This window comes from Lissotriton helveticus, chromosome 5_1 (genome assembly GCF_964261635.1).
Source record: "Lissotriton helveticus chromosome 5_1, aLisHel1.1, whole genome shotgun sequence".
In the NCBI taxonomy this organism is placed as follows: Eukaryota; Metazoa; Chordata; class Amphibia; order Caudata; family Salamandridae; genus Lissotriton; species Lissotriton helveticus.
This window is the reverse complement of record NC_136065.1, coordinates 26,753,211-26,780,490: the sequence shown is the minus strand read 5'-3', so window position 1 is coordinate 26,780,490 and position 27,280 is coordinate 26,753,211. Positions and strand designations below refer to the sequence as shown.

Below are 27,280 nucleotides of genomic sequence, written 5' to 3'. Positions count from 1 at the left end.
GGATCCGGGCGACCAGATGGCCGAGGGAATCTGGGCGATCAGATGGCCGGGCATGGAGGTGAAGCCGCCTGGACTCTGCCCCACCCCGTCCCGGGACGAATGCCCGGGACGCATGGAGCCCGTCCTGGCCACTTGACATCCCGTCCTGGGCATTGAACCATGCCATTGGCCTGGAGAAGGGAGCCCCCGGACGCCCGGGGGAGGACTGCCCGGTACCCGTGGAGCCCTTCACGGGTACTTTGCAACGCCGTTGGCCTCCTGGAGATGGGTGCCCCAGATGCCCGGGGGTGGGCTGCCCGGGACGCATGGAGCCCGTCCTGGGCACTTTTACATGCCGTCGGCCTGGAGGTGGGTGCCCTGGACGCCCGGGGGAGGCCTACCCGGGACCCGTGGAACTGGTCCTGGGCACTCTGACATGCCGCTGGCCCGGGGAAGGGTGCCCCGGATGACCGGGGCCCGTGGAGCCCGTGCTGGGCACTCTGACATGCCGCTGGCCCGGGGAAGGGAGCCCCGGACGCCCGGGGCCCGTGGAGCCCGTCCTGGGCACTCTGACAAGCCGTTGGCCCGGGGAAAGGGAGCCCCGGACGCCCGGGACCCGTGGAGCCCGTCCTGGGCACTCTGACATGCCGTTGGCCCGGGGAAAGGGAGCCCCGGACGCCCGGGACCCGTGGAGCCCGTCCTGGGCACTCTGACATGCCGTCAGCCCGGATGGAGCCCCGGACGCCCGGGGGGACGAAGGCCCGGGACGCATGGAGCCTGTCCCGGGCACTCTGCCATGCCGTCGGCCTGGATGGAGCACCGGACGCCCGGGGGACGACTGCCCAAGAGCCATGGAGCCCGTCCTGGGCAGTTTGACATGCAGTTGGCCTGGAGGAAGGAAGCTCCGGGTGGCCTAGGGAGGTGTTGCCCAGGCATATCCCATCTGGTCCCCATGGCAGAGAACCACCAACCCTGGAGGGGTGTCCGGGCATACCCTGCCCCATAGTAATCCGGAGGCAAATTACCCCCCTTTCTTGCAATCTGTGCACGCGAGGTGACAGAGGGGACCCAAGGCGTGAAAGAACCCGACCTCATGGAGCCCTCGCTGGGATCCGGGAGGGGAATGGCACCTCATTAAGACTTCCAGGGAAGTTCGGCCATCTGGTCCCCCCCCCCCCCCATAGGAAAGCGTTGCGGGCGACCAGATGCCCGAGGGGATCCGGGCGACCAGATGGCCGAGGGAATCTGTGCGATCAGATGGCCGGGCATGGAGGTGAAGCCGCCTGGACTCTTCCCCACCCCGTCCCCGTCCCGGGACGAATGCCCTGGACGCATGGAGCCCGTCCTGGCCACTTGACGTCCCGTCCTGGGCATTGAACCATGCCGTCGGCCTGGAGAAGGGAGCCCCCGGACGCCCGGGGGAGGACTGCCCGGTACCCGTGGAGCCCTTCCCGGGTACTTTGCAACGCCGTTGGCCTCCTGGAGATGGGTGCCCCAGATGCCCGGGGGTGGGCTGCCCAGGACCCATGGAGCCCGTCCTGGGCACTTTTACATGCCGTCGGCCTGGAGGTGGGTGCCCTGGACGCCCGGGGGAGGCCTGCCCGGGACCCGTGGAGCCCTTCCCGGGTACTTTGCCAATGCCGTTGGCCTCATGGAGATGGGTGCCCCAGACGCCCGGGGGAGGTCTACCAGGGACCCATGGAGCCCGTCCTGGGCACTTTGCCAATGCCGTTGGCCTCATGGAGATGGGTGCCCCGGACGCCCGAGGGAGGTCTGCCCGGGACCCATGGAGCCCGTCCTGGGTACTTTGCCAATGCCGTTGGCCTCCTGGAGATGGGTGTCCCGGACGCCCGGGGGAGGACTGTCCCGGACTCATGGAGCCCGTCCTGGGCACTTTGACATGCCGTCGGCCTGGCGGTGGGAGCCCCGGACGCCCGGGGGAGGGCTGCCCGGGACCCATGGAGCCCGACCCGGGCACTCTGTCATGCCGTCAGCCTGGATGGAGCCCCGGAAGCCCGGGGGACGAATGCCCGGGACGCATGGAGCCCGTCCTGGGCACTTTTCCGTGCCTTCGGCCTAGAGCCCCCCAGACACCCAGGGGAGGACCACCGTGAAAACCATGGAGCCCGACCTGGGCACTCTGCCATACCGTCAGCCTAGATGGAGCCCCGGACGACCAGGGGACGAATGCCCTGGACGCATGGAGCCCGTCCTGGGCACTTTTCCATGCATTTGGCCTGGAGCCCCCAGACACCCAGGGGAGGACCACCGTGAAAACCATGGAGCCCGACCCGGGCACTCTGCCATACCGTCAGCCTGGATGGAGCCCCGGACGCCCGGGGGACGAAGGCCCGGGACCCATGGAGCCCGTCCTGGGCACTTTTCCATGCCTTCGGCCTGGAGCCCCCAGACACCCAGGGGAGGACCACCGTGAAAACCATGGAGCCCGACCCGGGCACTCTGCCATACCGTCAGCCTAGATGGAGCCCCGGACGCCCAGGGGACGAATGCCCGGGACGCATGGAGCCTGTCCCGGGCACTCTGCCATGCCGTCGGCCTGGATGGAGCACCGGACGCGCGGGGGACGACTGCCCAGGAGCCATGGAGCCCGTCCTGGGCAATTTGACATGCAGTTGGCCTGGAGGAAGGAAGCTCCGGGTGGCCTAGGGAGGTGTTGCCCAGGCATATCCCATCTGGTCCCCATGGCAGAGAACCACCAACCCTGGAGGGGTGTCCGGGCGTACCCTGCCCCATAGTAATCCGGAGGCAAATTACCCCCCTTTCTTGCAATCTGTGCACGCGAGGTGACAGAGGGGACCCAAGGCGTGAAAGAACCCGACCTCATGGAGCCCTCGCTGGGATCCGGGAGGCGAATGGCACCTCATTAAGACTTCCAGGGAAGTTCGGCCATCTGGTCCCCCCCCATAGGAAAGCGTTGCGGGCGACCAGATGCCCGAGGGGATCCGGGCGACCAGATGGCCGAGGGAATCTGGGCGATCAGATGGCCGGGCATGGAGGTGAAGCCGCCTGGACTCTGCCCCACCCCGTCCCGGGACGAATGCCCGGGACGCATGGAGCCCGTCCTGGCCACTTGACATCCCGTCCTGGGCATTGAACCATGCCATTGGCCTGGAGAAGGGAGCCCCCGGACGCCCGGGGGAGGACTGCCCGGTACCCGTGGAGCCCTTCACGGGTACTTTGCAATGCCGTTGGCCTCCTGGAGATGGGTGCCCCAGATGCCCGGGGGTGGGCTGCCCGGGACCCATGGAGCCCGTCCTGGGCACTTTTACATGCCGTCGGCCTGGAGGTGGGTGCCCTGGACGCCCGGGGGAGGCCTGCCCGGGACCCGTGGAACTGGTCCTGGGCACTCTGACATGCCGCTGGCCCGGGGAAGGGTGCCCCGGATGACCGGGGCCCATGGAGCCCGTGCTGGGCACTCTGACATGCCGCTGGCCCGGGGAAGGGAGCCCCGGACGCCCGGGGCCCGTGGAGCCCGTCCTGGGCACTCTGACAAGCCGTTGGCCCGGGGAAAGGGAGCCCCGGACGCCCGGGACCCGTGGAGCCCGTCCTGGGCACTCTGACATGCCGTTGGCCCGGGGAAAGGGAGCCCCGGACGCCCGGGACCCGTGGAGCCCGTCCTGGGCACTCTGACATGCCGTTAGCCCGGATGGAGCCCCGGACGCCCGGGGGACGAATGCCCGGGACGCATGGAGCCCGTCCCGGGCACTCTGCCATGCCGTCAGCCTGGATGGAGCCCCGGACGCCCGGGGGGACGAAGGCCCGGGACGCATGGAGCCTGTCCCGGGCACTCTGCCATGCCGTCGGCCTGGATGGAGCACCGGACGCCCGGGAGACGACTGCCCAAGAGCCATGGAGCCCGTCCTGGGCAGTTTGACATGCAGTTGGCCTGGAGGAAGGAAGCTCCGGGTGGCCTAGGGAGGTGTTGCCCAGGCATATCCCATCTGGTCCCCATGGCAGAGAACCACCAACCCTGGAGGGGTGTCCGGGCATACCCTGCCCCATAGTAATCCGGAGGCAAATTCCCCCCCTTTCTTGCAATCTGTGCACGCGAGGTGACAGAGGGGACCCAAGGCGTGAAAGAACCCGACCTCATGGAGCCCTCGCTGGGATCCGGGAGGGGAATGGCACCTCATTAAGACTTCCAGGGAAGTTCGGCCATCTGGTCCCCCCCCCCCCATAGGAAAGCGTTGCGGGCGACCAGATGCCCGAGGGGATCCGGGCAACCAGATGGCCGAGGGAATCTGTGCGATCAGATGGCCGGGCATGGAGGTGAAGCCGCCTGGACTCTTCCCCACCCCTTCCCCGTCCCGGGACGAATGCCCGGGACGCATGGAGCCCGTCCTGGCCACTTGACGTCCCGTCCTGGGCATTGAACCATGCCGTCGGCCTGGAGAAGGGAGCCCCCGGACGCCCGGGGGAGGACTGCCCGGTACCCGTGGAGCCCTTCCCGGGTACTTTGCAACGCCGTTGGCCTCCTGGAGATGGGTGCCCCAGATGCCCGGGGGTGGGCTGCCCGGGACCCATGGAGCCCATCCTGGGCACTTTTACATGCCGTCGGCCTGGAGGTGGGTGTCCTGGACGCCCGGGGGAGGCCTGCCCGGGACCCGTGGAGCCCTTCCCGGGTACTTTGCCAATGCCGTTGGCCTCATGGAGATGGGTGCCCCAGACACCCAGGGGAGGTCTACCAGGGACCCATGGAGCCCGTCCTGGGCACTTTGCCAATGCCGTTGGCCTCCTGGAGATGGGTGTCCCGGACGCCCGGGGAGGACTGTCCCGGACTCATGGAGCCCGTCCTGGGCACTTTGACATGCCGTCGGCCTGGCGGTGGGAGCCCCGGACGCCCGGGGGAGGGCTGCCCGGGACCCATGGAGCCCGACCCGGGCACTCTGTCATGCCGTCATCCTGGATGGAGCCCCGGAAGCCCGGGGGACGAATGCCCGGGACGCATGGAGCCCGTCCTGGGCACTTTTCCGTGCCTTCGGCCTGGAGCCCCCCAGACACCCAGGGGAGGACCACCGTGAAAACCATGGAGCCCGACCTGGGCACTCTGCCATACCGTCAGCCTAGATGGAGCCCCGGACGACCAGGGGACGAATGCCCTGAACGCATGGAGCCCGTCCTGGGCACTTTTCCATGCATTTGGCCTGGAGCCCCCAGACACCCAGGGGAGGACCACCGTGAAAACCATGGAGCCCGACCTGGGTACTCTTCCATACCGTCAGCCTAGATGGAGCCCCGGACGCCCGGGGGATGAATGCCCGGGACGCATGGAGCCTGTCCTGGGCACTTTTCCATGCCATCAGCCTGGATGGAGCCCCGGACGCCCGGGGGGCGACTGCCCAGGAGCCATGGAGCCCGTCCTGGGCAATTTGACATGCAGTTGGCCTGGAGGAAGGAAGCCCCGGGTGGCCTAGGGAGGTGTTGCCCAGGCATATCCCATCTGGTCCCCATGGCAGAGAACCACCAGCCTCGGAGGGGTGTCCGGGCGTACCCTTCTCCCTAGTAATCCGGAGGAAAATTACCCCCTTTTCTTGTAATCTGTGCAAGCGAGGTGACAGAGGGGACCCAAGGCGCGAATGTACCCGACCTCCTGGAGCCCTCGCTAGGATCCGGGCGGCGAATGGCACCTCATCGGGACTTCCAGGGAAGCTCGGCCATCTGGTCGCCCCATAGGAAAGCGTTGCGGGCGACCAGATGCCCGAGGGGATCCGGGCGACCAGATGGCCGAGGGAATCTGGGCGATCAGATGGCTGGACACGGAAGTGAAGCCGACTGGACTCTCCCGACCCTGACCCTGTCCCCGTCCCCGTCCCCGTGCCCGGGACGCATGGAGCCCGTCCTGGGCACTTATCCATGCCTTCGGCCTGGAGCCCCCAGACACCCAGGGTAGGACCACCGTGAAAGCCATGGAGCCCGACCCGGGCACTCTGCCATACCGTCAGCCTGGATGGAGCCCCGGACGCCCGGGGAACGAATGCCCGGGACGCATGGAGCCCGTCCTGGGCACTTTTCCATGCCTTCGTCCTGGAGCCCCCAGACACCCAGGGGAGGACCACCGTGAAAACCATGGAGCCCGACCCGGGCACTCTGCCATACCGTCAGCCTGGATGGAGCCCCGGACGCCCGGGGGACGAAGGCCCGGGACCCATGGAGCCTGTCCTGGGCACTTTTCCATGCCTTCGGTCTGGAGCCCCCAGACACCCAGGGGAGGACCACCGTGAAAACCATGGAGCCCGACCCGGGCACTCTGCCATACCGTCAGCCTAGATGGAGCCCCGGACGCCCAGGGGACGAATGCCCGGGACGCATGGAGCCTGTCCTGGGCACTTTTCCATGCCGTCACCCTGGATGGAGCCCCGGACGCCCGGGGGACGACTGCCCAGGAGCCATGGAGCCCGTCCTGGGCAATTTGACATGCAGTTGGCCTGGAGGAAGGAAGCCCCGGGTGGCCTAGGGAGGTGTTGCCCAGGCATAGCCCATCTGGTCCCCATTGCAGAGAACCACCAGCCTCGGAGGGGTGTCCGGGCGTACCCTTCTCCCTAGTAATCCGGAGGAAAATTACCCCCTTTTCTTGTAATCTGTGCACGCGAGGTGACAGAGGGGACCCAAGGCGCGAATGTACCCGACCTCCTGGAGCCCTCGCTGGGATCCGGGCGGCGAATGGCACCTCATCGGGACTTCCAGGGAAGTTCGGCCATCTGGTCGCCCCATAGGAAAGCGTTGCGGGCGACCAGATGCCCGAGGGGATCCGGGCGACCAGATGGCCGAGGGAATCTGGGCGATCAGATGGCTGGACACGGAAGTGAAGCCCCTGTCCCCGTCCCCGTGCCCGGGACGCATGGAGCCCGTCCTGGGCACTTATCCATGCCTTCGGCCTGGAGCCCCCAGACACCCAGGGGAGGACCACCATGAAAGCCATGGAGCCCGACCCGGGCACTCTGCCATACCGTCAGCCTGGATGGAGCCCCGGACGCCCGGGGGACGAATGCCCGGGACCCATGGAGCCCGTCCTGGGCACTTTTCCATGCCTTCGACCTGGAGCGCCCCGACACCCTGGGGAGGACCACCCTGGAAACCATGGAGCCCGACCCGGGCACTCTGCCATGCCGTCGGCCTGGATGGAGCCCCGGACGCCCGGGGGACGAATGCCCGGGACGCATGGAGCCCGTCCTGGGCACTTTTCCATGCCGTCGGCCAGGAGCCCCCTGACACCCAGGGGAGGACCACCGTGAAAACCATGGAGCCCGACCCGGGCACTTTGCCATACCGTCAGCCTGAATGTAGCCCCGGGCGCCCGGGGGACGAATGCCCGGGATGCATGGAGCCTGTCCCGGGCACTCTGCCATGCCGTCAGCCTGGATGGAGCCCCGGACGCCCGGGGGACGAATGCCCGGGACGCATGGAGCCCGTCCCGGGCACTCTGCCATGCCGTCGGCCTGGATGGAGCCCCGGACGCCCGGGGGACGACTGCCCAAGAGCCATGGAGCCCATCCCGGGCACTCTGCCATGCCGTCCCGACAAATTCGTACGGACTCCTAACCTTCCGACACGGATCGGAATCGAGCCCTTTCTGACCCAGCAGATTTCAGGTTGATTTGCTATATACTTTACGTACGATTTTATGGGGGCCGATTCCGATCCGGTACGTAAAAGCACATCCGACCGACATGTCGGACAACCACGTACACCCAGGGGATAGGACTGCCCGGGTCACATGGACCCCGTCCTGGGAACTCTGATCTGCCGCCGGCGCCGGGGATCGAACCGTGATCACCAGATGGGGATATCCCAAAAATCTGGCATGGATACGGCCCGCCAGGACAGGTTTGGGCACCCCTGGACTAGAGGTTGAGGCGTTTCCTCATTTAAGAGCCAATTTTATACCTAGGCCTGCAACCTCATTACCTTCCTAAACTGGTAGTGTATGTGGACCTCCTGTATCATACCCACCCCACCTAGGGGTCAGAGGTTAGATGTTAGAAAGAGCAAAGGAACGGTCCCACAATGCCAAACATCCCTTTCTGTAGAAAATAAGGGGCCTTCTGCTCATCTTGCTTCAATGGAAGCCTCTCAATCTCCATTTTTAGGTCTCCTGGCGTTGACCCGCCAGAGACCTATTGTGAGTGACTCTGCTTCCCAGGAGAGGGGACAGGAGCTGGCCACGCACAGGGAATGGAGTGGGCTACGCGCACGCGAACGCGCTCGCTGTGGCCAGCTCCTGTCTCCTCTCCTGGAAAGCTGCCACACAGCCACACCTCCCCCTGCACGCATGCGCAGAAACAGAGACACACACACACACACGAGCGCACCTACACACACGCACGCACACACATAGAGACCCCCCTCGCCGCCGCTGCACACACACACACAGAAGCGCACCCTCCCTCCCTCCCCCCTCCAACTAAGCCCCACTTACCGGCTTTGTTGAGTTCTGCAGACTCCGCTGGGCTTTACCTCGGGCATGGGAGCCCCTCTGGCCATCCGTGGGCGCGTGCGTGGGCTTCCGGAGTGCGAACTACAAACGTCTACGCTATGACATCATTTTGTAGTTTATCACACGGCAGGACATTGCGGCGCATCTGGGGAGCATTCGGATTTTAAATGGTGATGCTGCAGCACTTCTCACATCCCTAGTCCCAGGGCCAGAGCAGTTGGCAGCTTCCTATGGGAGCAAATGAAAGAGCTGCAATACCCGATAGAATGGCCCTTTCGAAAGTCAATATCTCCTTTGGGGTTTTATGAGCTGGTGGGCAAAATGAAGATTTTGGTCGAAAACCCGTCGTTTCTGTATTAATGACCTCAGGTATGTCCACAAAAAATGTTTTCAAACGCAATTTTCTACAGAACTCTATAGCTTCAAGTTTCATTTTGACGAAGTCCGTTTGTCTTACCGGAACAAATGAAAGGCCCTTTTCCAACACAGTGATTTCGGACGGCGTCAATTCTCGGTCTGTTAGATTAAAGAGAGATGATGTAGCCACTAGTTCCTGTAATACTGGCGTCTGGTCCTCATTTCCCATGGTTGATTCCCGATGCGTGATCTGCCTCTTCCTCGCTGCTGGCCTCTGCCTAAAAAAGATTGAGGATTCTGTTGTTAATTCTGTTGATTTCCCCTAGTGATGGAATTACTCCAGAGTGAGCGGGTAATGGATCCTTAAATAGAAAATAATAGGGGTATGATTTTAAAAGTACATCCCGGGACTACAACAAGACAGTGTATGCATTACTGCTAAATTACAAGAATCAGCACGAGATCGATAGACAGACCTCGGCACCATCACCGGACCAAGAGCGATCACTTCTGCAGACACAGTTCATCATTTCTTGACAGACACAAACTTCCAGTCAGGGCGAGGAGGTGCCCCTTTAATTCGTGCTCGGCTCGTCTCTTGGCAGCACAGACATGGGCGGGGAGGGAGGGTCGGGTCGGTGACTCTGAGCTCCCACTTTCCTGCACAGTTGGCAGGCGAACAAGAACGCATCGAGCGGAGCAGCCCGTTCCAGTGTGCAGAGGCAGGCGGAGAGGAAAACGCTGCTTCGCCCCGGGATCCAGCAAAGCCCTTCGGCGACCCCTCAGAGACAGCCTTACGACCACCACCAACCCAGTCAAAATGTTCCTCGTGAAACAGGCACTCGGGGGAATATCAAAAGGCGGCCAGGCAGGTGGCATCATGAACGTAATTGGAGGGTTGATACCCCGCCAGGGTGGCAGCAGTGGTGGAGGTGGTGGCGGCAGCAGTGCTGGTGGGAGCCGTGGAGGTGGAGGAGGGGGAGGTGGTGGAGGGTGTTTTGGTGGTGCCGGTGGCATTCTCGGAGGAATTATTAACATCATCAGTGAAACAGCAGCAAGCTACAACCCTGAGCCCCCACCTCCTCCCCGCAGCAATTTTACCAAGGTGGAAGCCAATGAAAGCCCAGAAGTCCGCCAATGCCGCCGCCTCTTCCTGCAGCTGGCCGGGGAGGACATGGAGGTTTGCCCAACGGAGCTGATGAACAGCCTGAACAAGGTGGTTACTCGACCCCAAGACCTGAGGACCGAAGGCTTTAGCCTGGACTAATGCCGTAGCATGGTGGCTGTCATGGACAGTGATGGCACGGGGAAGCTGGGCTTTGACCTGTTCAAGTACCTAAGCAACATCAAGAATTGGCAGTGCGTGTTCAAAAGTTTCGACCGCAATCAGGAAGGCTTCATCAGGAGTTCCGAAATACCAGCAGCCCTGCAGGCTGCTGGGTTTCAGCTCAATGAGCAGCTGCAACAAATGCTGGAAATTTAGCAATGGCATAAGCTCAAACTTAATTACTGGGAGACCTATTGCATTGCAAATGCTTGTTGTAGTCTACAACTAAAGCGCCATTGCTACTCTATATTTGTAGCCATATAACTGCGACCTGAGTACGTGTATCTGAGACTGGTTCTAAAAAGGGTGTTGAAGGGCTCCACTTGCAACTCTTTTGTTTGCTTACAGCGAGCGTGATGTGGGTAATGTTAGTACTTCGGACCGGGGTTGGTGTGACGCTAATTGAGCAGGCTGGTTCTCCAGCGAGGCTGCCGCAGGGCCTCCTACGAGAGGAGGCTGGTGGCGTGATCTCAGTTTTGAGAGAATACATTCATCAGGTTAGCGAGAAATACTATTCATAGTTTGGACAGGCAGCAGCCGTTTATGTGCAAGGTAAAGGTAATGTCAAACCTTGACGTGACACGCCATACTAAACGTCAATACCGCATGCCGTAACTTCATTCTGCAAGACACTGTGTGCCACGTAATCTCTAATGTAACCCGCATCCCTCCTAAACTTGGAGTGTAAGGTCCGCTAACATAACGGTTTCACAGAGTTTTAAAGCAAGTCTTTTACTTAAACTCGATACATACTGGACTTTTTATTTTATGAAACCATTATTCATACGACGCATTCATTGTTTTTACAACATATCCTAATGTCGGAGGCCACCTGCGGGCCAGTTCTTCTAAGTAGGGAATTCCACCGCCCCTAGTAAACGCCAGAAATAACTTGTAGTCGGATACCTTATTGAAGCGTAAGGTAACGGGAAAATGTGACACGCTACATAATATTCTTGCCTTCAAAACCAGTTGCATTCTAGCTTATCGCCTATTTCATCTAAATCTGGGCGACATTAAACTGATAATTAAGCACTATCTTTTCCATTGCCGCAAGCTGATACTAAGTTTCAAGTATTACAATGTTGGGATGATACGATCTTGTTAACTCAGACAGACATAGGGTTTCAGTTATCCGTGGCGCCCATAGCCTGTTACAACGAAATGAACACTATCCAAATGATTGGGTCTAAAACTAAGGGCATGGTTTTGGTTTACCAGTAAACTCAAACAGCTCATTTGTTTTCAAACTGTAGAGGGATTCTTTCTGCAAAGTTTTAGGGTTCGGGTGGATGAGAGGTCGTTTTTCAAAGTTCATTAAAGCATCTGAACTGTCCAGACGCAACCTGCTCCCGCACAGGTAATTGATTATATATTGACGCCAGCACTGACTTTCACTGAGATCGCCTTCAGAGATGGTATTGACTCCTGGCTTGGAAAATTAAATTCATTAGACGGCAATTAGTACTAAACGATTGTTTTGTGCTATATTAAAACGGGCAACCAAGGGTACACTCACCGTGGCAGCTATTTATATTAGAGTAATCGTAATCTACTGCTCCTGCAACATCCATAGACAACTTGCCGCATTACATTTGCGGAACACATCGCCCTCCTAAACACTTGGCAAGCATTTTGGTGAAGCAAGCTACAATCATACCCGCAGGTTTGAACATGAAGAATCTGTGATTGGTAGTTACTTTGTGCGACTCCCCGAATTTACTACTTGGTTTAAAATAATCCTTCTCAAGGGAACTGAAATGGCAATTTATACGACTGTTTCTGAACGATACCCGTGAAAGCCTATGGAACACCAGATTATGCAGCTCCTCCTCATAATCATTATGCAATGATATGTATTTGAACGAAACTGCAGGCACTAAAGACATTTTAGCTGTGTCTGGCTTTTAAAACTCTTAAAATCATAACCTGTGGAGACGCTGTCGGGTTTTGTCCGAGGGAATCGACCCGATCACCGGCTCAGATATTTAAGTTCATGAATTCGGCGGCCAAGGAACGGAATGACGCGCAAACTGCTGCAATAGCCTCAGAGAAAATCAAAATCCACAATATCATTTTTACATGATCTTCCTTGAAGACGAGCGTATTAAGTGATGCTAGGGATGTTTTATATTTGATTGCATTTGAATGATTTATCTTGCAGTTTGGAGTGGACGAGATGTGTAATGATTTTAAATGGTAAAATAAAATGTTTATCTTTTCGTGGTAATGGAAGCTTGAATACACGTGAACACCGCTAGTAATTCAGGTATTTACGAGCCACATACATGTTTGTTCTGTTGGGGCCGGAGCATACGTTACAGATGGGACTCACTTGTTGTCTTGTTTGCCAGCGGCGCCATCTTCCTTTCGTTCAGAGTACACTGGGGATATCACCTGCTACAAAGAGCAAACAGATGTATCCTGTGGTTTGAGATGCGCTTCCCAGCGTTATGGGGCTCATCAGAGTGCTGACTCTTCCCAGGCATTGAGGTCATGAGCAGGAATCTTCCTTTTTGGCGGACTTTTAAAAGTGACGGTAATGTGCTGAACAGTGCACATGTAATATTGGTTGCTGGTTGTAATATATGTAGCAGTTGGAATGTGCACTTTGCCCCAAGGCATGGATTCACGAACTGTAAGAGTGTAGTGTGCTAGTGTACTGAGTTGCTGAATAGTAGGACTTTTACTTTTAATATCGTGAGTCATGAGTTCCTTTTGCTTTCTCTGCTGCTAGTTGCCTCATTTGTTGATCAACTTGGTTGTGGCATCATATGCTACGCCCCCCCCAATCCAGATGTCTCATTGGTTGCTGCGTGGTGCACATGGTTTGTGTTAATGGATAAGCCAAATGATTGTCCATTGATCCGCGTATGTCCTGGACCCCCGCTGGATGCCAGTTTACACTGTTAACACGTGTTTATTTGCAAGAGTTTACTCTGCTGACAATCTATAGTATTGGGGTGTAGCTGAAATGACCAGAGACCAGAACAGCAAAGTAGACTTGTGTAGAATGTATTAACTTTAAGTCCAGATGATGGAACCCATGGCTAGGGACGAGCTACTTAGACGAAGGGACAGTACAACTGACCCTCAGCTGGCAACCAAAGAGTTCCAAAAGACTCAGAACCTCCAATGATGCATATAGATTCTAATGCTTGATTTAAGGACATGGAGGGACTTGCAACATACCCACATACACCAATAAAGAAAAAGTTAATAATAATCTCCAAACTGAACCGAAAATGTGAATACACTTTCAGAAACCTATTCAACACACTCTAAGTAATTCTTAAGGAGTTCCTTCTAGGCTAAACACATCATTAAGAAAAAACAACCGTCTGAATATAAAAAGGTTCAACAAAATGATGATGATCCACTTAGAGTGGCAATTGATCAATAGCAACAAACACTTGTTGCAGAAAGATAGTAATTCAAATAGGTTGGAAAAATCCAAAGCAATAGTGTGGCTTGGTTCACAAGACAGGAGTAGGAATGAGAGGTACAATCCTTATCTTGCAAACACCGGTTAGAGGGTTGCACATAATGCTATTTCTACAATTATTGGAATATTTGTAAGGTATCAGAAACAGGTGAAAACTCTGTTCTCAAAGTACAGGATTTTTGTGTCCGGGTTTTAAATAGATTCTAAACCTGCATAGATTAATCCAACTTAATTCCTACAATTGATGGCTACGTATACTTTTGTACGAATAATCCTTCAGGAAAATATCCAGTTAAAAAAACCCTAGTAACTATCTGTACCCAAAAGCTTTGGAGAAATATCTGGAGCTTCCAGTTTAAAGAAAGCCAGCCACAAAGAGTAGAAGGTATTATTTGACAAGATAGGGACCGATGCACTTGGGTCTGCCCGACATGATTTGAAGCAGGTTACCACCAATCACAGCTTGACAAATGGGACTTTACAAACTAACATACCTTTGGTTACAGTTTACAGTAAGAACTGGTGGATTTGCTAGTGCAATACTGAACTTCAGTGTCAACCATGCTAATACTTCTGCAACATCCCTGAACATCTAGATTGTGTTGGCCACTGACCTCAGTAATGCCCATAAATTTAGTATTTAGGGTTCCTTCGAGTCTTGTTCCTCAGATTCGATGACCTAAGAAGGACCGAAGACCCATGCAGCAGCGAAGGAGGAAGGCGACAACTGACTTTTCCCCAGCCCTACCGACCAGTCCCCGCTTCAAGGTACATGCTCACACAAACCAGCGTGCCCAGCAGCTAGTAACCTTCAAGAACCCTGGAGACCTGAGCTCCCTTCTTCTAAGACTTTTCTCCGGTGGACACTGGATTTGTCCAGAAAGAAACCACCTCAAGGACACCAGATCCCGGTGGGTCAATGACATTTGTATCCCTCTGCATCTGACGCCTTTTGCCCGAGTCCAGGTTGCCCAATGACACAATGATGTCCCCCTAGCGATCCTTGCCTGGGATCTAGCAATGGACTTCCTCTCCTGAGCTTGCCCACGATGCCTGCAGCCTCCTCTTCAAATGTCCCCCGGCTGCAACCGGATCCAGTGAGAAACCCGACACCCTGGTACCTGCATCCCCCAGGCCTTGGGAGTGCCTAACTAATGGTGACCTGGCATTACCAAACAAGCATTTGCAATGAAATAGGTCTCGCATTATTAAACTTTGAACTATTGGTGTTGCATTGTTTAGCAATGCCAATAGCTCACACTTTAATAATGCGAGACCTGTTGCATTGCAAATGCTTGTCATTCATGCTGCAGCCATTATATGCAAGGGAGTGGAGCGAGAGAGAGGAGAGCTCCCTGACCCAGACAGTCCTCCCAATCTTTGATGATGAGAGCCTGCCTTTTCAGCATTCAGGGTCAGAAGGACAGAAGTGAAAAGTACAGCGTCCGAGAGAGTATTCTGCGTTTAATTAAAACAACTGCCTCTGGTGACACCACATTGTGTGTTGGACTTGGCCTAAGGCAGGCCATACACACTCTCTGTTCCCTAGATCTTTGAATCTCACATCGGTCACTCACGGTTCATGATTTTCACTATCACTAGTAGTGACCAATGTGACCGTCCCAGTTAGTGTGGCGGCGTGCATGCCATAATCTATTGTTGACGCCAAGGAGCACAGCTGCCGACTTTGGAGGGGGTGTTGAGCCAACGAAATCGAGTCTCGACGGGAAACCAAGGTTCTGATTCTGGGGCGGGCATCTGGGCAATTAGTTTACCTTTATCTGGTGCACTGTGACTGCACCCATAAATGTTTCTGAAGGCAGCTGCTAGGCCCTGCTGGCACGCACCCGCACCTCCGACAAGCATTGCAGCAGCGTGTATGCTTCTCGGTGGGTGCCAGCAGGGCCTAGCTTCAGAAGCATTTCTATCCACAAGAAAATTTCTATTTTTTAAGCTATGGCCCTGCTGGCTGGCACGCACCAAGAAGCATACATGCTGCTGCAATGCTTCTCGGAGGTGCTTCTCGGAGGTGCTTCTCGGAGGTGCTTCTCGGAGGTGCTTCTCGGAGGTGCTTCTCGGAGGTGCTTCTCGGAGGTGCTTCTCGGAGGTGCTTCTCGGATTTGCTTCTCGGATTTGCTTCTCGGAGGTGCTTCTCATTGGTGCTTCGCAGAGGTGCTTTTCGGAGGCGCTTCTCGGAGGTGCTTCTCGGAGGTGCTTCTCGGAGGTGCTTCTCGGAGGCGCTTCTCGGAGGCGCTTCGCGGAGATGCTTCTCGGAGGTGCTTCGCGGAGATGCTTCGCGGAGGTGCTTCTCAGAGGTTCTTTGCGGAGGTGCTTTTTGGAGGTGCTTCTTGGAGGTGCTACTCGGAGGTGCTTCTTGGAGGTGCTTCTTGGAGGTGCTTCTTGGAGGTGCTTCTTGGAGGTGCTTCTTGGAGGTGCTTCTTGGAGGTGCTTCTTGGAGGTGCTTCTCGGAGGTGCTTCTCGGAGGTGCTTCTCGGAGGTGCTTCTCGGAGGTGCTTCGCGGAGGTGCTTCGCGGAGGTGCTTCGCGGAGGTGCTTCGCGGAGGTGCTTTGCGGAGGTGCTTTGCGGAGGTGCTTCTCGGAGGTGCGTGCCAGCAGGCCCTAGTTTCAGAAACATAACATTTCTCGTAGTTACAAATATGTCTGATGCATGCCGTAATCCTAAGCAAATAGAGCTGCCATCAGATGGCCCAGGCCTGGGGCGGACCGGCCAGCTGGCGAGGGTGGGGAGGGCCGGTTCATTGGAAAGAAAGTTGGAAAACGACACAAGCCAGTCTATGTGCGTAAAATACGCCAATGCCACCTGCATGATATCACAGAACATGTGACGTCTCCTCAATATGTGCCTGTCCTATTAGAGAGAAATGATCTAGAAACAAGAGTATTTCGTGACAGTGACACTCTTACAAGACATATCTTACACTTTGACATGTTGTTAAGTACACTATAATGGCGTCACAAGTACATTCCTAAAATATTTGAATTTTGTCAAGGTTTTAGATGCAATAATACATATTGCGATTGAAACATTGCGTGCAGCATGACGTCAGTACCCATATAGTGATTCACGTGTCCTCATTTTACCACCTGTGCATTTCATGTCCTGATGTCGAATGTGTGCTGTTTTTTATACTTCCCTGGTAGTGCCGCATAGTGTGCACAATAATATTGTGTCATGATGTCTGACTGAAGTATAGGTCTTTCTCTTATTGCACCCGATGTGTCGTGAGGAGAAAGCTATGTAGCATTTTGAGAAAACACTCAAAGTCCTGTCGCGCGCTTAACATTGCACTTCATTCGAATGCAATAAAAGGCCAACATAGTGCATCATTTTTAATGGTGGTTCGTCCAGATATGGGCTGGCGCTAGATATCCATGGCATCTTACTGCCCTTTGAGAAAATACCAAGGCTGAAACAACTTACATTTGGATGCTAAAGGTGCTCCTGCCTCGCACGTGTTGAAATCCTCTGGCCTTCTTTCCGCTTGACGCTTCCCCAGGTCGGAAACAAGACCATGGTCCCTTAACGTTCACCAGGACTAATGCAGAAACCATCTATTTCATCACTTTATGTTGCACCAACAAGTTGCCATGGCCAGTTCAGAGGGCTGTACTGAACAACTGAGGATACTAGTGGCAACTGAACTGATACGCTACCTATGACAACTAATAATGTCCCTGAAGTTAACCTGGTAGAAGACAACAATGGTTATCAATCACTGAACCACAACTGCACTGTGGTATCGGTTCAACAGATCTACATATTCTGCAAAAAAAACTCTCGAACACCATGGAATAGAAGTTGGCACGGAAACTGGAAATGCAAAAGACAAGTTTATTAAGACCCCATGGGGTGGTGGTACAATCCTACAGCACCCTTCGGTAATGCAAGAAGTATCACACCGAACATCGGTGTGCAACCTCTTTTATACAGTTTTACAGCAATAAAAAGAGTAGGTGGTATACTTTGAACAGTTTAGGTACATATAAGGGCATTTTTGGAACACAGCCAACTTGTGGGAGGAGTTTAGTATCACTGGTCAGTTTTGGAGAACATTCCTAAGAAGGTGACCGCTCATTAGTCTAAACGTTTGAGTACGCATGCGCGGGCTTGTACAGTGCTAAAAATAGCCTGTTGCTGGGCAAGGTAAATGGTCATTGGTACAGAGAAAGGACAAAAGGGCATGCTGACCACGAGGCAGCATGTTCATTGAAAATGGATGCTAGGAAATGCAAAATGGCCTCCACAAACATGGTCAAGTTAATGGTGAAAGTTCATGTAGCTGAGCTAAATGCTAACCTAATTGCTGCCAAATTACGACAGACGGCCCTTTTAGCATTTAGCTGAAACTACCTCATAACGGAACTAATCAGGATACTCATCATCAATATCGATCAACATTATACTCGCTATTTCCTTGGTAATCATTTGCTCATTTTTGGCAATAACTCGTTTGGACGGAATACAGGCTGTAATACATATAGAACATAAGGTAGGGCCACATTGAATACATAAGCAAAGGAAGAAGAGTATTCCAATGATCATACACAAGATAGTCAGTAATTTCCAACCCCAGGTACTAAGCAAAGTCCAAAACCAATTAGAGAATGTCCATGTACCATTTTCAGGATGAATTTCAACAGCAATTTTGTGCAATTTAGAAATGGCATCATACACAGAAGGTGAATTATCTGGGACGTATACACAACAACTACTACCGATAATGCGGCATGCACCCCCACGATCAGCTAATACTACATCTAGAACCATTCGGTTCTGGAGCGTTACAATTCTGGTAATTTGGAGTTCCTCAGTCAAGTTCACTAAGGCAGAAGCAGTTTCATTAGCAACAGCTTCCACAACACGTGTTAGCCGTCTTATTTTTCTGCTATTTAGGGCAGCACCAACAAAGGAAAACCGGCCTAAATTAAAATCTACATTTTGCTGCAAGGAGGTGTCGGTCTGATCAATAGTATCAATTTCTAATGTTCTCTTTACCCGATTCAATATGAAATCATGATATAATACAAAATCATTATGATACATGGGTGGGGCAATAAATACAGGGGGTAGTACAAAAGATATGTAACAAGTTCCTAACCACCCAATGGGAAGACGGTGGTATACCTTATTTCCACAAATAAAGTAAGTATTTTGTGAAGCTACAAAAGCAATACCAGTTGGTGTTTCAAACTTTAGAGTAGTAGTACATTCACTGTTACCTACCGGATTAGTACCTTTGTTCCTTACACACAATTCGGCTTTGGTATTAATGACAGTAATCACATGTAAACTAGACATATTGGCAATTCTTTGATTAGTGAAAATATGAGGTGTAGCTACATTGTCCGGTCGATATTCTTCCCATTCAAATTTAGTTCCTTCTGCATGTGGGTAACCATCTTTGTCATTATTACAAATTTTATTGAGTTGGAAAAGTAGTCCACCTTTTGTTGGCCATCTTAAAGTGAAAAGAAGAGTGTACCAAGCATTACAGGAACCGTTATGAGAGAACGGAAGAGGAATAAGTGGAGTTCCTCCTTTCTTCTGATGTCCAGGCAACATTCCACATACCCAACAGTTCGAAGTGTTCGTCATATTATGGATATGATGTAGAATTTGGATGAAGCTGTTATTCATGTATGTCTGTCTATGTCTCTCTTCGTGATAAGGCAGAATAAAATGAAAATGTTCAGATGGGATTGGAGTGGTAGGCAGTAAATATTCTCGTGCAGGAAGCAATCGTTCTATAATCCAAGCTATTACTGCCATTACCACTATGGTCATAACAAAAAGCACAGCACCAAGAATTTTTCTGTTTCTCGTTGTAGCAGGTGCCATGGTTCACAAAACAAATTTTTTAAAAACAAAACAAAAAATAAAATGAGTGCTGAGAACCGAGGCTGCCGCTGGTTTCTTCTCCGAGATTCAAGACGGGTGTCGCTACACTGGACAGAACTGATCTCCCCCCCCCCCCTTGATATTCTCGGCTTCCGTTTCCACAAACCTCAGAACGGTAACTCAACCAGTCTCGCACAAAACGATTATTTTCACGGCCGTAGGTTATACTTCGCTTCACCAGAAACAGTGAGGTCCGGGAAGGCTCCCTCCGATTCGTGAGGCGTAGCAGCTGGGCTCTTCTCTGCATCCAAGATGTCTCGATAATCAGACAGCACCGCAGGATTCACCAGATCCGGGGAGACACGACGACAGTGAGTGGAATGCACCCACCGCTTCTTATTGGTGACTCGCACAGCCGTCCGAGTTGCCAGCAATACTTGTTCAGGGCCACGCCACCTCGGCTCCAAACTGCTGGTTCTCTCGAACGCGCGGATCATCACATGATCCCCAGGACGAAGATCGTGAGCCTCTCCAATGGAATTGTCAGGGAGCGCTTCTCGAACCCTCAGCTATCTGATACTGGTTCCGTCGATCAAAAGCATTATAATCAGCCTGGCCACGACCCCTCGCTTCAAACCTACCACGATCATTCGCTCCACCCCTCGACCCTGAGTAACTATTCCTAGACCTTCCACTTCCTCGACCACGCTGATTACGCTGTTCTCGAAGCACAGGACAATCTGAAGCCCAATGTCCAAACTGTTTACAGTATGCACATTGATCCTCGGAAATATCGGAACGAGCAGAAGACGTACCGTACGATCCACGTCTACCTCTATCATTCCCTCTCGGCTGTGTAGCGTAAACCTGAGCCAACATCACCTTCCTCTTCAAATCCTTTGCTTTCTTATCACTACTTTCCTTAGCCTCCAATTCCTGTCGTTCATAATACTGAGCCATAGTCAATAAAGAAGCAGAGGTTGCCTTGGTCTATGAACTTTCACTAGTCTTTAAACGTTTTGCAATCTCCGGTAGGAGATTAGCCACGTACTTATCAACAAACAAATGCCTGCCCGTGTCCTCTGTTAATAATTGTCCACTGTAATCGTGAAACGCTTCCTCAAAACGCGAAAAGAAGTCAGAGACCGAGTCATCTGGCTTCTGTTTACAAGAAGCCAACATCGTCCAATTTTCTTAGGGGGAACAAGCGTTTTTAATTTATTCAAAATAGCCTCTGGGAGGTCTAAAATTAATTGGCATGGCTTACACGCGGGTTCCCTATCCAAATCAGCTCGAGCTAAGTCCTTCCAATCTGCACCCAAAACCGGTCGATCATCAAACTTACGAATCGCCCTCCACATATCAGGAGGCAATATTAACCCAAAGAAGAGATCAATATCGACTAATGTCATAACACACGAAGAAATAGCACCTTTCACTCCTTCATAGAAAGCTGCTGGGTTTTTACGGGGGTCAGGCAAAGCATTCTTAAGTGCCATAACATCTGTTCTATTCCAAGGCGTATAAACCCAGTTATATATAAAATAACCCTTTGCATCCGCAGACAATTTATTATCATCTGTACCTTGCCCTTTAGGAGGAACATACAAAGGCGCAGCTTCTCGCATAGGCATAACATGAACTGTAGCACTCTTATCTGCTCCAAAGATAGGACACTCTTTGGACTCAGCCGTCGATCCAGACGCAGGCGAACCCGATGCCTTTTTCAACGCCCGTAGTCGTGACGCTTCATCCCGTAGCTGAACCAAACGCTGGAAAAACCCCATTCGCATCTGTAAGAACAAAAATACCTTTACGTAAATTATCACGACCAACCGATCTATCCTTAGGTTTCAACTCAGATGAATAACGTCTAAACCGTCCAACAACTTCTTCTCCTAAATGATCCAAAAAATACAATCGTTCTCTATCGGACCACTTGCACATATGGCCCTCAATCTCGGAAACATTTATAGAATCAACATTAAGTTTACGAGCAAACCCGCGTAATTCCGCGGCTCGATCAGCAGTTAGCCTGGTACGATCATCCCTTTGATCATCCTCACCCGAGTCCTCATCTGGGGCCGTAGGCTGAACATACGGAGGCGGGCAACGATCTAACAATGAAAAATCATCTGAGTCATTAGTAAGGACAGGATAAAGAGGACGTCGAATAGAACTGACCATTAACCTGCAAATTACGTTCTCGAGTCTCCCTCTCTTTCTGTTCTTGCAATTCTTTTTCCTGCAACTGTAAAGCTTTGTCACGAGCAGCCTTCCGCTGCTCTTTGTCCGCCAAGGCTTGTTCACGCTTCATTTGTTCACGCACCGCTTTCTCCCACATACGCACACAATCAAACATATCCTGTCTAGACCTGCGCTGAAACAAACACTGCTCCACATACTGAACCTTTCGCAAATCAAACGACCCATGTAGTGGCCATTGCATTCGTGATCAGTTTTCGTATATTTATGCCATAATGTACTATACATGATAGGGGGAAGGCCAAATTTTATGTACATTTCACGATTCGGTGTCCCCTCTGGGGGAGCCGGCTGAGATTCATTTAATCGATATCTGGTACCATTTCCAAAACAGCACATTCCTCGGAGTGTGCTTAAAACAGGCACGTCAAAATATCACGAAAACGCGATATTACATAAAAATGGCACTTAATATGTTTTACACATGGTGTGCCGTTCAAATAAATACAAGCTTTTATATAGTACAAGGGATACCCAAAGGAGCAATAGGCAAGGGACCTTGGGTGTAAGTATTACTTCAAACAACAGTGGTCCCTGGCATTCAAAGGCTACTGAAAGAAATTCATATAGACCAAAATTGAAATCTATAGCGTCTGTCCAGCCGGACAGGATTTAATTGCACATTTGTTACAAATATTCAGTATTTACAATACAATATCAAAGTGGGACACAGCCGTGTCCTGCTACTGTACAACGACATACATGGACAAGTGAGGCAAGAGTTGGCTGCCTGCATCTATTCAGAATGTGGCAGACGATATTTACAAGAAGTACACTGTTGTGATTTAGTAAATTAAAAATCAAATCATCCAGTGTAAGGTGTCGACGGCGTTTCGATCCATCTAAAATAATAGGATCATCATCAGGACATTTAATTATTCATGCCTTAAACACTATGAACCATAATCCAGCCTAAACACAAAATTAACCATTTTCCATAAATCACAATACAAGACATTTAACAATGAACAATGGTACACAATTGGGGGAAAAAATGGGGTAGGTAATGGGAAGAAAAAAGGCATAAGGATTAAATAAAGTAAATTAGACTTAATACACATAACCTGACAAGTCTGACACTTGTCCTTACATATAACGGTTAGCCAGCCGAGTCCGTCAGCAAGTGGAAGTGTAAAGTTAAATCACCCGACAAGTCAGACAATTATTCTTACACGTAGAAAATAGCCAGCCAAACCCGCTATCGAGCGGAGGTGCAGAATTAAAAATTGCGAAAATGAACGTGAAGGGGTGGTAAGTGCAGAGGGACAACCTTGCCGTGAAGTGAATACATTAAAATAAGCGTTCGAGGTGCCACGAAGAGGAAGGACCCATTCGGTGATTTTCAAATGATCTGCTAATGTAAGCATGAAAGGTGATGACAACCCTTACCGCAATTTCGCGTGGTTATGGTGGATAACAAGGTCAGCTTGATAATGACCTAAAGAACCAGAGGTAAATATTTACAAGGCGGCAAAAATAATACCACGTCCAATTTTTAGGAAATCGGGTTAAAGTACCTGGACGCTTACCAAGAGTAGCCGGTCATTTAAACACGGGGTTTTCCAATCAAAGCCCCTGCAAAGTAAAAGGAGTCTTAGATGCGATCAAGGCAATTGGCCAGAATGGGCTGTGCAGTGGAACGGGATACTTGTATAGAAAGTGCTTACCGTGGAAGACGCCGCAATGGGTTTCCACTTGCCAAGAAACCGATGCTTGTTTGGGCACTGAAGCATCGCCGGGCGCGACGTAACAATATGCGCGCTGACCACGTGATCAGCATCATGTGACACGGGCGCTAAGGAACCATCTAGTCACTTTTCGAGAATTTTGGGCGGCCATATTAGAATGTGCAATACTGTGCAGTGAAAGTGGACCTAGGTGTGGCAGAGTGCTTTAAATTAGTGAATTACCCGTGAATACAGAGGAGACGGTGAACCATTGTGCAAACGGGAAGGAACCTCTAGACATTATGAATTAAAAACAAGAATTCTCATCATACATTTTTCAATTTTCGAAAAAATGAAACTGAACGTTCATATTCAGTAGAGTCTATTTCTGGAGGGTTTACAGGAGCGAGGTCCAGTCCTCAAGGCGATTCAATCCGGTATGGATACTTTTAGTACGGAGTATCCATTTCAGTTCTTCCTTATTCAGAAGTCCATTCAAGTCACCCCCTCTCGGTGGGCTTTTCACAATGTCAATGATTGTCCATCTCAGGTCCATTTCAGTATGTTTTTTCTCCTCAAAATGATCCACCAATGGGGCGTTGGGTGTTTTGCAGCGGATGCGGCTCTTGTGCTGGCCTATCCGACGGCGTGCCTTTTGGGTGGTTTGTCCAATATATATCAATTCACAAGGACAAAAAATGGCATAAATTATGTTGGCACTATTACAGTTAGTGAAATGTTGTCTTCGAAAAGAAATTGAACCAAACAAACTCTTTTCCTTCAATTGTACACTCACAGACACTGCAAGAACCACATTTCACATGCCCAGTTAATGGTGGGAGCCCCCACAGTTCATTAATTGTGCCCTTGTTGTTCTCTGATGGAATAGCAGCTCTCACCAAGTGTTCCTTTATATTCTTTGCCTTTTTAAATGCAAAGAGAGGGCGTTCCAAATCTAGACACCCAGCATTAAGGATGGGCCAATGGTTGTTAATGCTCTTCTTTATAGCATTAGAGACGGGATTAAAGGTGGTGACACAGACTAATCTAGTCTGGGCTTTCTTTTCTTTAGGTTCCAGCAAGATATCCCTCGGGCAGTACCAGGCACGTTTTAATGCCCGATGCACAAGTCTCCTGGGATAACCTCTGGTCATGAGCTTACTGCTGAGTCTCTGCTTCCTTAAAATAATCTTTTTTGTGGTAGCAGTTTCTTCGGATGCGTAGAAACTGTGAATAGGGAAGGGAGTCTCTCAGAGCCCTAGGGTGATGGCTATGGTAACTCAGCAGCGTGTTCCGTTCCGTTGTTTTACGGTAAAGGCTGGTAACCAATTTACCCTCATTGTCACTAATGTTAAGATCGAGAAAGGGAATTTGATGTTGATCAGTAGTGACTGTGAATTGGAGGCCATTACAATTATTATTCAGCCAGTGCTGAAATTGTAGCAGATTGTCATACGTGTCACGCCAGATAAGGAAAATGTCATCTATGTACCGCCTCCACAGGGCGATGCCACTGTGGAAGGGATTCATAGAAGACAGGATACGGTGACATTCGAGATGGTCCATGTAGAGGATCGCTAGGTTCGGAGCAAAAATAGCTCCCATCGCGGTACCTCTTACTTGTCCATAATACTGGTCATTGAACATGAAAACATTTTTTGTGAGACAAAACTGAGGGATATTGGTGTAAAGAGACTCCACATCCAAGGTGCAAAGCATCTCGGATGTGGAGTCAAAAGGATGTTCCTCAATCAAGTTGATCATGGCCCTGCTATCCTGTATATAGCATTTGGTGAAGGGGACAAACTCCTTTATGAAGTAATCGACATATTCACCAAGGGGTTCCAAAATAGAACCACATCCGGAGACAATTGGTCTACCAGGTGGGCTTTCGATGTTTTTATGTACCTTGGGTAAGGTATAGATTACTGGGATTCTTGGTGCTTTTATATTGAGATATTGAAATTCTTTTTTAGAAAGATATCCAGAGTTCAAGCCATCGGTGGTTACTTTTACTATTAGTTCCTGTATCTCCTTAGTGGGATTTTTAGGGAGTTTACAATAATGGGCAGTATTGTCTAGTTGACGCAGAATTTCATCCTGGTATTTATCCTTTTCTTGTAGAACAATGCCACCCCCCTTGTCGGCAGGCTTGATAATAATTGCAGTGTTGTTTTTCAAATCAGCCAGTGCTTGTTTCTCAGCTAGGGAAATGTTATATGGAATTAAAACTCTGCTGTTTTCTAGTATGGTCAGGAGAGAAAGTGGAGGGAGGTCTAAATGGAGTGTTAGAACTGGAATTAGAGGCAGGTGGGTTCTGTAGAAAGAAACTGTGTAATCTAATCTTTCTGAAAAAACGTAAAAGTTCAGTTTGTAGTTGTAAGAAATTGGGGCGAGTAGTGGGAACAAAAGAAAGTCCTTTATTTAAAATAGATAGTTCAAAAGGAGAAAGGCCGTATTTCGTTAAATTGAAAATAGGCAGCACATTGGTGTCAAGCATAGTGGGCATAGTATTGTCCTCTAAGGTACCTATATACTTTTCTGTGATGTTAACAGATGGTATAGATTCAATGGTTTCAGTAGATATCACCATTGGTAGTGCTGGCGGCATGTCGACCGCTCCCCTGGTTGATTGGGCCATCGTTGAGGCTGTTTGCCTTTTCCCCTTTTGGGTTGTTCTGTTGGGCCCCGTTCTAAAAAAGGCTGCCTATGGGGAGTGTGATGTCCCTCGCTCTGATCAGAGCTATCCGCAGACTCAGCCGAACTATCTGAGAAACCAACAATATTCTGTCTTCTATTAAAACGACCCCAGGGACGTTGATTTTGGGGGCCACTGTATGATATGTTTTTATAGAAATCCTTGGAAAGGTAAGGATAAGCCCTTTCCAAGGTAAAGGCTTTTATATCCTTTTTAACTTTTATAGTTTTTTTGTTTTGCTCAATACGATTAAATTCGTCAACTGTTTTTTGGACTTCCTCTAGGAGTTTCTTTCCGTCTGCAGGGGGGACTTGATCTCCTATTTGTTTTTCCAGATCTTTTATTTCAATTATGGTTTGTTTAAGCTCGTCAGTTGCAATATCTATTCCAAGCACCATCCAGTGCCTGGAACACGTGGTACTGATGTAACTAAAACCTGTAGTGTACTTGGGGTTGTCAGTGAAAACCCCCGGTATATTGCGAACTTGTAAGCCTAGTGGGATTATTTTTGCCCTTAGATATTCTGTGAGCAACCTTATCATGAGTTCTAGTCTGACAGCTTTTTTCTTGCTTTTCTCTAATTGTTCTTTAAGTGAACTATTCACCGGTATGGGAGCATCTATGCTTTCTGAGAGGAGTGGCGGACCTGCGAGAATTCTTTCAATATCATCTTCATTGTAAAGAGGTGTATGGTCAGACATGTCAACAAAAAAAGGAAAGGGGAAAGTGTGGGTAACAGTTAATACAATACAAAATAGAAGTAAAAGGAGTGACCCCACTGAAGAGAGTGGTAGACCCTTGCAATCAAGCGATGGCGCAACATACTTTTATATAGTACAAGGGATACCCAAAGGAGCAATAGGCAAGGGACCTTGGGTGTAAGTATTACTTCAAACAACAGTGGTCCCTGGCATTCAAAGGCTACTGAAAGAAATTCATATAGACCAAAATTGAAATCTATAGCGTCTGTCCAGCCGGACAGGATTTAATTGCACATTTGTTACAAATATTCAGTATTTACAATACAATATCAAAGTGGGACACAGCCGTGTCCTGCTACTGTACAACGACATACATGGACAAGTGAGGTAAGAGTTGGCTGCCTGCATCTATTCAGAATGTGGCAGACGATATTTACAAGAAGTACACTGTTGTGATTTAGTAAATTAAAAATCAAATCATCCAGTGTAAGGTGTTGACGGCGTTTCGATCCATCTAAAATAATAGG

General features: G+C 51.2%; 1 protein-coding gene and 1 pseudogene across 1 annotated transcript in view; both read left to right on the top strand.

Moving 5' to 3' along the window:
* LOC144754095 (E3 ubiquitin-protein ligase TRIM39-like) overlaps window positions 1-27,280 on the top strand; it is a 210,877-nt gene that overhangs the window by 141,471 nt on the left and 42,126 nt on the right. The gene's annotated exons all lie outside the window — the stretch shown is intronic.
* LOC144754040 (calpain small subunit 1 pseudogene) lies at window positions 9,517-10,382 on the top strand (annotated as a pseudogene).